We start from the raw sequence: 8,343 nt of genomic DNA on the forward strand, positions 1-8,343 counted from the left end.
TCCAGAATATAATTTTACTTTTTCTAAGTCAAGTTTCATCTGTTTTATAAAATTAAGAGCTGGGTCCTTAGCAGGATGTCATGATGTCCAAGGCCTAGAAACATGGCACGCTCTCTTGACCCATGAACTACCACTCATTGTGAAAAACTCATAGGTGAGAGCTAAAGACGATTTCCTTTCATCCACAAAATACCTCGGAAGTCTAAAGGATGCTCTGCATCTTGTAATACTCGCGCTAGTGACGGAGCCTTGGGTCATTCACTTATTATTCAACATTTCGCTTTTTTTGTTTTTTCTAGACAGTTTCTTTGTGTAGCTCTGGCTGTTCTGGAATTCACTCTGTAGACCAGGCTGGCCTCGAACTCAGGGATCCATCTGCCTCTCCTCCCAAGTACCAGGATTAAAGGCGTGCATGTGCCACCCCTTGGCTATATCAATTAACTCTTTTAAAGATTAGCCACCTGTGTTCTGGACACCAGGAGCAAACTGGAGCTGGAAACAGGCCAGAGGTCAGGGTCCACTCTTTCTTCAGATCTAGAATGGGGACGCGGGACACAACTACGGAAGTTCCTAACAGAAGAATGTACTAGGTGCAGAAGTGGGACCATCGGATTCAGTGAGGGGTGGAGAGGAAGTGCCTGAGGAGGGGCCCTGTGCAGGGGTCCAGTGGCAGCGGCTGGAGTAACCAGAGGCCATAGAGGAAACCACAGCCTCTCGTTCCCCACTGGTGACCGCGTATTGGTTCACGAAGAAAATTGTCACCACCAGGCAGGGATTTGCACCCAACACCAACTCAGACAGTTAACTTACATTTCTTACTTTTACTTTTTTTCTTTCTTTTTCTGAGAGCTACAGGCTCTCCCTTACATTCCAAATCCCATGCGCTTTCTCCAAGGCTCTAAGAGAGCCTGAGCTTTGGTATCCGTCAGAGTGCCTGAGGGACAGCTGCCTCTGCCTCTGCCTCAGCTGTGGAATGGAAGGCGGGCACACAGGCTTCTGGAAGCCCCGTTTCCCCACAGGTAGCCTGGGTGCAGCCATAACTGCACCGAGGTGCTGGGCTCAGTTATAAACACCCCACCGCTTGGCGTGTGGTGAGAACCCAAAGATGTCAGCTGCCGTCATCAGTCCTGTCTCCTCCAACGTCTGTCGGATGAGCTACTTGCACACCTCCTCCTCCTCCTGCACTGTCCGAGCCTCCCATTCGGAACAGAGAGTTAGAAAGAACACAGGTGCTGGTGTGACACCTGACTTGGGAACCCATTAGCCCAGGGCTCAAAAGGCTTATGGAGTGACTCACTGAGTAAGCGCAGTACTGACTTTAGGGAGCAGTTTTCTTCCTGCGGAAATGCAAACAGGCATCCTAACTTGCACAGCTGCCGCGAGAGGCAGGTCACAGCTTCCGAGCAGCGCAATACACAAGCTGATGAACACTTCGCTGGCAGTGTATCTTGACTTGCGGTGAGAAAAGTTCTGCCAACAGGGTGGTGGTGACAGTGGTGGCAGGAGCTGGGTTTTAGTGTTTTGAGCCACGGTTCCGTGGAGCCCAGGCTGGTCTCAAACTTGCAACGTGGCTGATGACCTTGAGCTTCATGCCTTTACCTCTCGAGTGCTGCGATTACAGGTGTGTGCGGTGTTGGTGTGTGTCTGTGTGTGTATATATGTGGTGCGTGTGTGTGGGGTGTGCTGTGTGGTGGCTTTTTGAGACAGAGTTTTGCTATTTAACCTCAAATCTATGAGTGCCCATGCAGCAGCCTCCTGAATGTTGAGATTACAGGCGTGCACCATCACTTTGCTGTGGTGACAGCAATTTTATTTTCTTTCTTTTCATTCCTTCCTACAGCAGAAAAGCATTCCTTTTTTTTTTTTTAATTCTTATCTGAAACCCACGTCTCTTCTTACTCTTCCCAGGCTCAAACATAAGCCTGGCCCCCACCTCTCAGAGCCTGGTCACACCTTCAGTAAGACTATACCTGAGTGCGCCTTCAGCACCAGAGACGCTTCTTTCTCTTTCCCTGAGTCCTTATGAAAGTCCATCTGCCCCCACCTTTTCTCCTCAGTCTACACTCTGGCATTGGGTATCCTACATTTTAATTTGCCTGTATGCTGGCACTATCCAAATATATATATACATGTATATGTGTATATTGATTTTCCTTCCTAGAATTGTACTGGAAAATAAGCAACATCACCAAAGGCAAACGTAAACCTTCAAGATTTCACCTTTTTCTCTCCAACTCTAACATGTATACAAGACAGACAGATGCATGTGGCGCGCACACATACTTTTCATGGATTTTCCATATTCCTCTATCCTGGCAAATGAAGCCGATTGCATATGAGGCATCTAGCCAACAGTGAAAGCCGGGAACTTCAGCACGAAGCTCGCTTGCTCTCTCTCTCTCCTCGCACTCTCTGTGGCTGAGTCGTGGATGCAGCATCCTAGGAGCACCCTCTCCCTCTCCCTCTGCTCCTGAACTTGCTCATGGTCTGCAATCTTTCTGATCCAGCTCACATGCCACGCCCTCGCCAGAACTGACTGACATCACCACCTTATTTCCCACAGAAAACCCCCTCTGGCTGCTGCCTTCTAGAACCCCTTTAAAAGGTTGCTTGCAGTTGAGTTTCACCCTCCTCTCACTTACTCTCTAAAGGCCTCAGCTCCCTTCTGTCGTTGCCTGCCACATGCTACACCTGGGCAACTTTCCATACTAGTCAGGCAAGCAGCCGGCAAGCCTGTGCAGGCCAGCGTGTGAGATACAAGGGTTTCTGCGTGGAAATCCTAAATGCAAAGCGATGGCCACTGGGTCAAGATGGAAGATCCTGTATGAGTGGTCCCAGGAACTTTATAAATTAAAAAGGTTAGTGAGAAAAGGACTTCGAACTGGGGTTTCAGAAATGGCTGGGGAGAACACATGGCTGTGATTGTTGAGATCGATGCCATTAAAGAGCGCACATGCAACCGGACACCAGGAAAGGTATCTCGAAGGCAAGAGTCAATCCATCACAAGCTCTAGGGTGCAAAAACATGACAAAGGAGTGACTAAAAAAACAACAACAACCCGCCAAAGCTCTCGCTTGAGGAGTGCCAAAAGACGAGTTTTTTCCCCACGTTCAGCCTTGAAGGGGCACCGAGGCCACTGCCCGGGTGGTGAGTGGCTACATCAAACCTGGCAGCAGAACAGGACAAGATAAAAAAGAGTGAGGCTCGCGCCAAGGGGTCAGGTGCCCCATGTGGAGTTCCTGAGTGGGCTGAACATGGATGGAGCTGAAATGTGAAGCCCCCCAGCTTGCATTCGCAGTGTCCGCGAAGCACATGCGCTGCATGCAGCAGAGCCTGCTGGAGCCGTAGTGTGACGTCATGGAGAGCGTCGGATTCTGAGCATGCGCCCTCGGGGCCTTGGGTTTGCTCTTGCGGATTTTTGAACTCGGGTCGTTCTAGTCTTTCCTTCTCTTTGAAATGGGGGTGTGTTTACTCTGTGCCGTCATGTGCGGAAAATAAATAACTCGTGTTTTCATCATACACGGGCTCTCAGTTAAGTGATTACAGTGAGTCTTCGAAGAGACTTCTAAATCTGTACTTGGACGGCGCGGACGCGGCGAGGCGATGAGGGCCTGTGTGACTGGGCTACGTGTATTGTTCACTAGGAGGCGGCCATGTGCCTCTGGAGACCAGGGTCAGAGTGCTGGCCTTCGGTATGGATGTCCCCTAGAGGCTCCTCCTGGTTAGGGGTTTGTCGTAACAATAAAGAATACGCCCAAAAGCCACGTGGGAAGGAAAGGGCTTGTTTCATTTCACAACTTTCATGTCCATCATTGAGGAGAGTCAGGAAACGCGCTCACGGCAGGAACTGAACCACACGGCGTGGAAGAGCACCGCTGTTTGGTCCGGTCCTCTCGCCTTGCCCAGTTTGCTTTCTTACACACCTAGGCTCACTTACCCGGGGATGGCCCTGCTCACAGTGAGATGGCCCCTTCTACACCAATCATCGGCCACGAAAATGTCCTAAAAGCTTGCCCACGGGCATTTCGTCAGCTGGGGTTTCCTTTTCTCAGATGACTCTAGCTTGTGTCAAGTTGATAAAACAAGCTAGGCAGCACAAGGCTGGTGTGTTGGACTCTTGGATCCCAGCTTCTAGGGCTGTTTTAAGGGGCTGTGCAACCTTTAGGATGTAAATCCTAGCTGGAAGAAGCGGGCTGCTGAGGGCCAAGCACCAGGGATGAGCGCAGCTCTGCTTCTGAGTCCGCTGTGATGAGAGAAGTCGCAGCCACGCAGTCCACAGCCATAAGCCTGCCATCCCCTCCATACAAGGATGGGCTGGGCCCTCTCAAACCGTGAGCCAAGTTCACGGCAAGGCGAAGAACCTGCCGTCCCGCAGGGACCTTGGGCTGCCAGGACTCTGGTGTGCTAAAGTAACCTGTCCAGAAGGCCGGGCCAGGAAACATCTTTGCTAGGGACTGACACTAGGAACTGAAGGGACCTGTCCCTGGGAGTCTGTATTGAACCCTAATCCCCAAGGGAGATGATGGGGCCTCTAGGAGGTGACTAGGTCACAGATAGACTGAGAACCCTTGTAAAATATGCCACAGGGAAATTTCCCTTCCTTTCTTCCTCATGAGAAAGAACAAGAGATGAAAATATGGCTTCTAAGGACCAGAGACCAGACACGTGAGCATCCTGCTGCCAAACCTCTCAGGCCCCGGAACTGGGAGCAGTGGTCTCTGCAGCAGTTTACGAGGCACCCAGTGCGTGGTATTTTCATAGCAGCATGAAAAGTGTAAGAAGACCCTGACCGTTCACTGTCCTGGGGCCACAAACAACAGAACGGGACATCAGTGAGTCCTGTGTCACTGTAGCTGTGAGGAAGGGGAAATGCCAGATGAATTTCAGCCATGGCATTGTACCTGAGAGCTACAAAAGGGGAGAAACCACAGATGATCCTCGGGCTTGGCTGCAGAAACCCAGTGTCTGTCTGTCTTCACTGGGGTCCTCTGATGCTGCCGGCCTCCTCCTGTGGACCCAGGAAGCCACGCTTTGCCCACTACACCTGAGCTAACCAGATAAGCCTCTGGAAGTCTCTGTTATCCAAATATATTTAAGACATGATATTCTTTTGTTTGTTTGGTTGATTGTTGGTTGGGTTTTTTTTTTCAAGACAGGGTTTCTCTGTGTAGCCTTGGCTGTCCTGGCTTCACTTTGTAGACCAGGCTGGCCTGGAACTCAGAAAGATCCACCTGCCTCTTTCAGGTGACTTTATCGGTGACTTTGATTTCTTAAGCTACATAAGTAGGAGGCTTAGCTGTTAGGCCAGGCTGGTGGGTTTCTCTTCTGAAGGACTCAGTCCCCAGCACCCAGGGTAGGCAGCTCACAATCATCTGCAGCTCCAGTACCAGCAGACCCCATGCCCTCTTCTGGTTCCCCTGAGTCCCTACACACCACACACACACACACACACACACACACACACACACACACACACACACATTTTTTAATTAAATTTAAAAAATAACCACCTTAAAACATTAAAGTGGATCATCTTAACTGACATGCATCAGACATCCTCTGACTGACTGAGTTATTGCACCCACAGCCACTAAATTGCTTACCTGCAGCAGAGGAGAACTGTGGAGGTGAGAAATTCCTTCCTGCCTTTGAAATTGCCAAGGGAAAAACCCAAAGAGTAACTTCCAATACGAACCTTAGAAACCCAACCTACAGTGCACACAAGGCAGGGCAGCTGGGGGAAGCACTGAGCATGGAAAATAACTGGCTGGACGGTCAGAGGCCTGGTGTTGATTTTATTTAGAAGTCCCCTCGTCCTGTGATGGGTGTGTGAGCTTAGGCCTGTCATACTGTAAAACAGCAAACAGTGACGAGAAGGGACAAGGGAGGCAAGTGGCAGAGGGCTGGCCTGGCATGTCCGAGGCCCTGGGTTCCATCTCCAGCACTGCAAATCATCACCATCATCCTCAGCGTTTCCTTCTCCCAGAGCAGCTGCTTTCTATGGCATCTTTTACCCATGCATGCCACATTACGTTGTGACCAGAAAAAGGTGTGGAAACAGTCGGAAACAGGGGCACACACAGGGCAGAGGCGGAGAGGTGTGACAGGATAACACCTGCAAGAGAGCTAAGGTGGAGAGAGAAAAGGGAGGAGAAGGAAAACTGAAGACTGGCCTCCTCAGGGCTTTGTGTGCCCCAGACCCTCACCTCACCATTGAGCTAGACCCTGCAGAAGGAACTTCATTCTCCTGGCTCAGTTGACACCTGGGAGGCTAACTGCCTCCTTCTGCTAACCTAGGCCTAGTCCTGGAAGCTTCTAGCCTCCTTACAATCTAACCTACGCCTAGAAAGTTTTCAGCCTCAGACTTACTGCATAAGCTCACCCTTTCTAGTTCTTACTGAGCTCTGGGCTGGCTGGTTCAACTCAGCTGTTCTGGCTCAAGCTCTTTTTCCCAGCTGACTTATTCAATCTGGATTTTTTTTTCTCAGCCTCTGAATTGTTCTGCTTGGCCTCAAACTAACTCCAGCAATCTTTTCTAATCTGGCTTCTTCTCGTTCTTTGGTGCATTTTGTCTTCACCTGAGTTTTCTCTCTGCAATGTCTCTCTATTTCTGTCCTGGTAAAACTGCCTCCCCTCCCTCTCCCTCCCCCTCACTGCACTGCCCCTCAGGTAGCTTCCCTCTCCTCTCTCTTCTCCTGAGAAGTGGGTGTATCCTATTCTGCCAAATCTTTCTCTGATTCATCTTTTTTTTTTTCTGCCACTCAATTTGACATCACTTTCAAACATTGGTGCTTCCTTCCACAAACTAACTTTACCTTCACTGTTTGGGATTAAAGGCGTGTACCACCATGCCTGAACCTAAGCTTTTATCTACTTCCCTAGACCTGTGAGTTTGACAATAGAGTGTGTAGCTGTCTCCTCTAATCAGGGAGCATTGATGGTTACAGGCGTGTCACAGCTGTGAGACGCTATCTTCCAGAAAGACCCTGTGTTCCATAGTTGTAAATGTAGCGTTTAGATTTTGCGTTGGTATGAAAAAGATACTTATCTTCTTATCTTTTACTTATCCTCACGTAGGTGGACAATGGGTAAAAGAAGACTGAGGAGCCTGGGAGTCCTCACAAGCCCCAGTGACCCCAGGGGACCAGAACCTCACCTGGCCCATATGGCCTTAGCTCCAGCTTCAGGTAAACACTGCTGTGCTGAAGTAAGGCAAGGGAAGTCTTACCCTAGATCTGGGCAAGATTATTGTGGGGAGCCCACCAGGGATGGCACTCAGACAGCTTATAGCCAATTGAAAGTCTTTACTGCAGTCAGCAGGAACTACACTCAGGTATTGGGGACCTGTGTAGCCATGAGCATTTAGATCAAAGGGCTTTCAGATCCATACTCTGTTACCTTGTTTAGCAGCCCCAGAGGGAGGTTTGCAGGAGCAGGCAGTTTAACAGAAGCTAAGGTAAGTGGCTGGCTAACTGTGCATCTTGACCTCAGGTTGCTAGAGTAGTGTTGGGTCATTTTCCATGGGATTCCCCGTCAAGGAGATCCAATTCTAGTCAAACCTGAAATGGCCTCAGCAAGAACAGACAATGGAGAAGCCTCTGCACTGACTTGTCCTATTACATTATATGTGCACTACATTATATAATATATATACATATATGTGTATATACATATGTACATACATATATGTATGTACGTGTGTGTGTGTGTGTGTGTGTGTGTGTGTGTGTGTGTGTGTGTATGTAATGAAGAAAATCGCTAGTGAGAAATAGTTATCCAAGTAATAATGCTCATGTGTTAAGTATAATCTCTGGGGGTCTGCTGTCCCCTGAGCTGGTAAACATTTTAATCCTGGTTATATTTTTCTGCTGGGGCTAAAGCCATGTGGGAGTCAGAACTCATTAGTGTTTTTATGCTGGCAGGGCCAGGTGAGGTTCTGGTCCTCCAGCGTCACTGGGGCTTGTGAGGACTCCGAGGTTCCTCAAGCCTTCTTTTACCCATTGTTGTCCGTGTATGTGAGGCTACATGGAAGCCTTGCTTGGCCCGGCCGTGGCTTCCCCTGGCTGTCATGAGCAAACTTCCTCCCCTGTCTAGACTGGACACTACTCAGAACTCAGAGTGTTCTCTCTGTGGCTGCCGAGGAGGACAAGAGGACAGGTAACTTTGCACAGACACAGAGCATGTCTAGGGATGAGCCCCAGCCCCCTGGGACCCCAGTGACCTTAGAAGGTGAGGTTAAGTACAGTCCCTACCAGCCCTCTGGCCACGCTAGAACAGCCTGCAAGTGTGTTATTAGACACTCATAAGGTTCATTACATCGGCCTGGTGTTTATAACTACTGG

This window comes from Acomys minous (assembly GCF_964271855.1).
Source record: "Acomys minous genome assembly, chromosome: 17".
NCBI classification, from domain to species: domain Eukaryota; kingdom Metazoa; phylum Chordata; class Mammalia; order Rodentia; family Muridae; genus Acomys; species Acomys minous.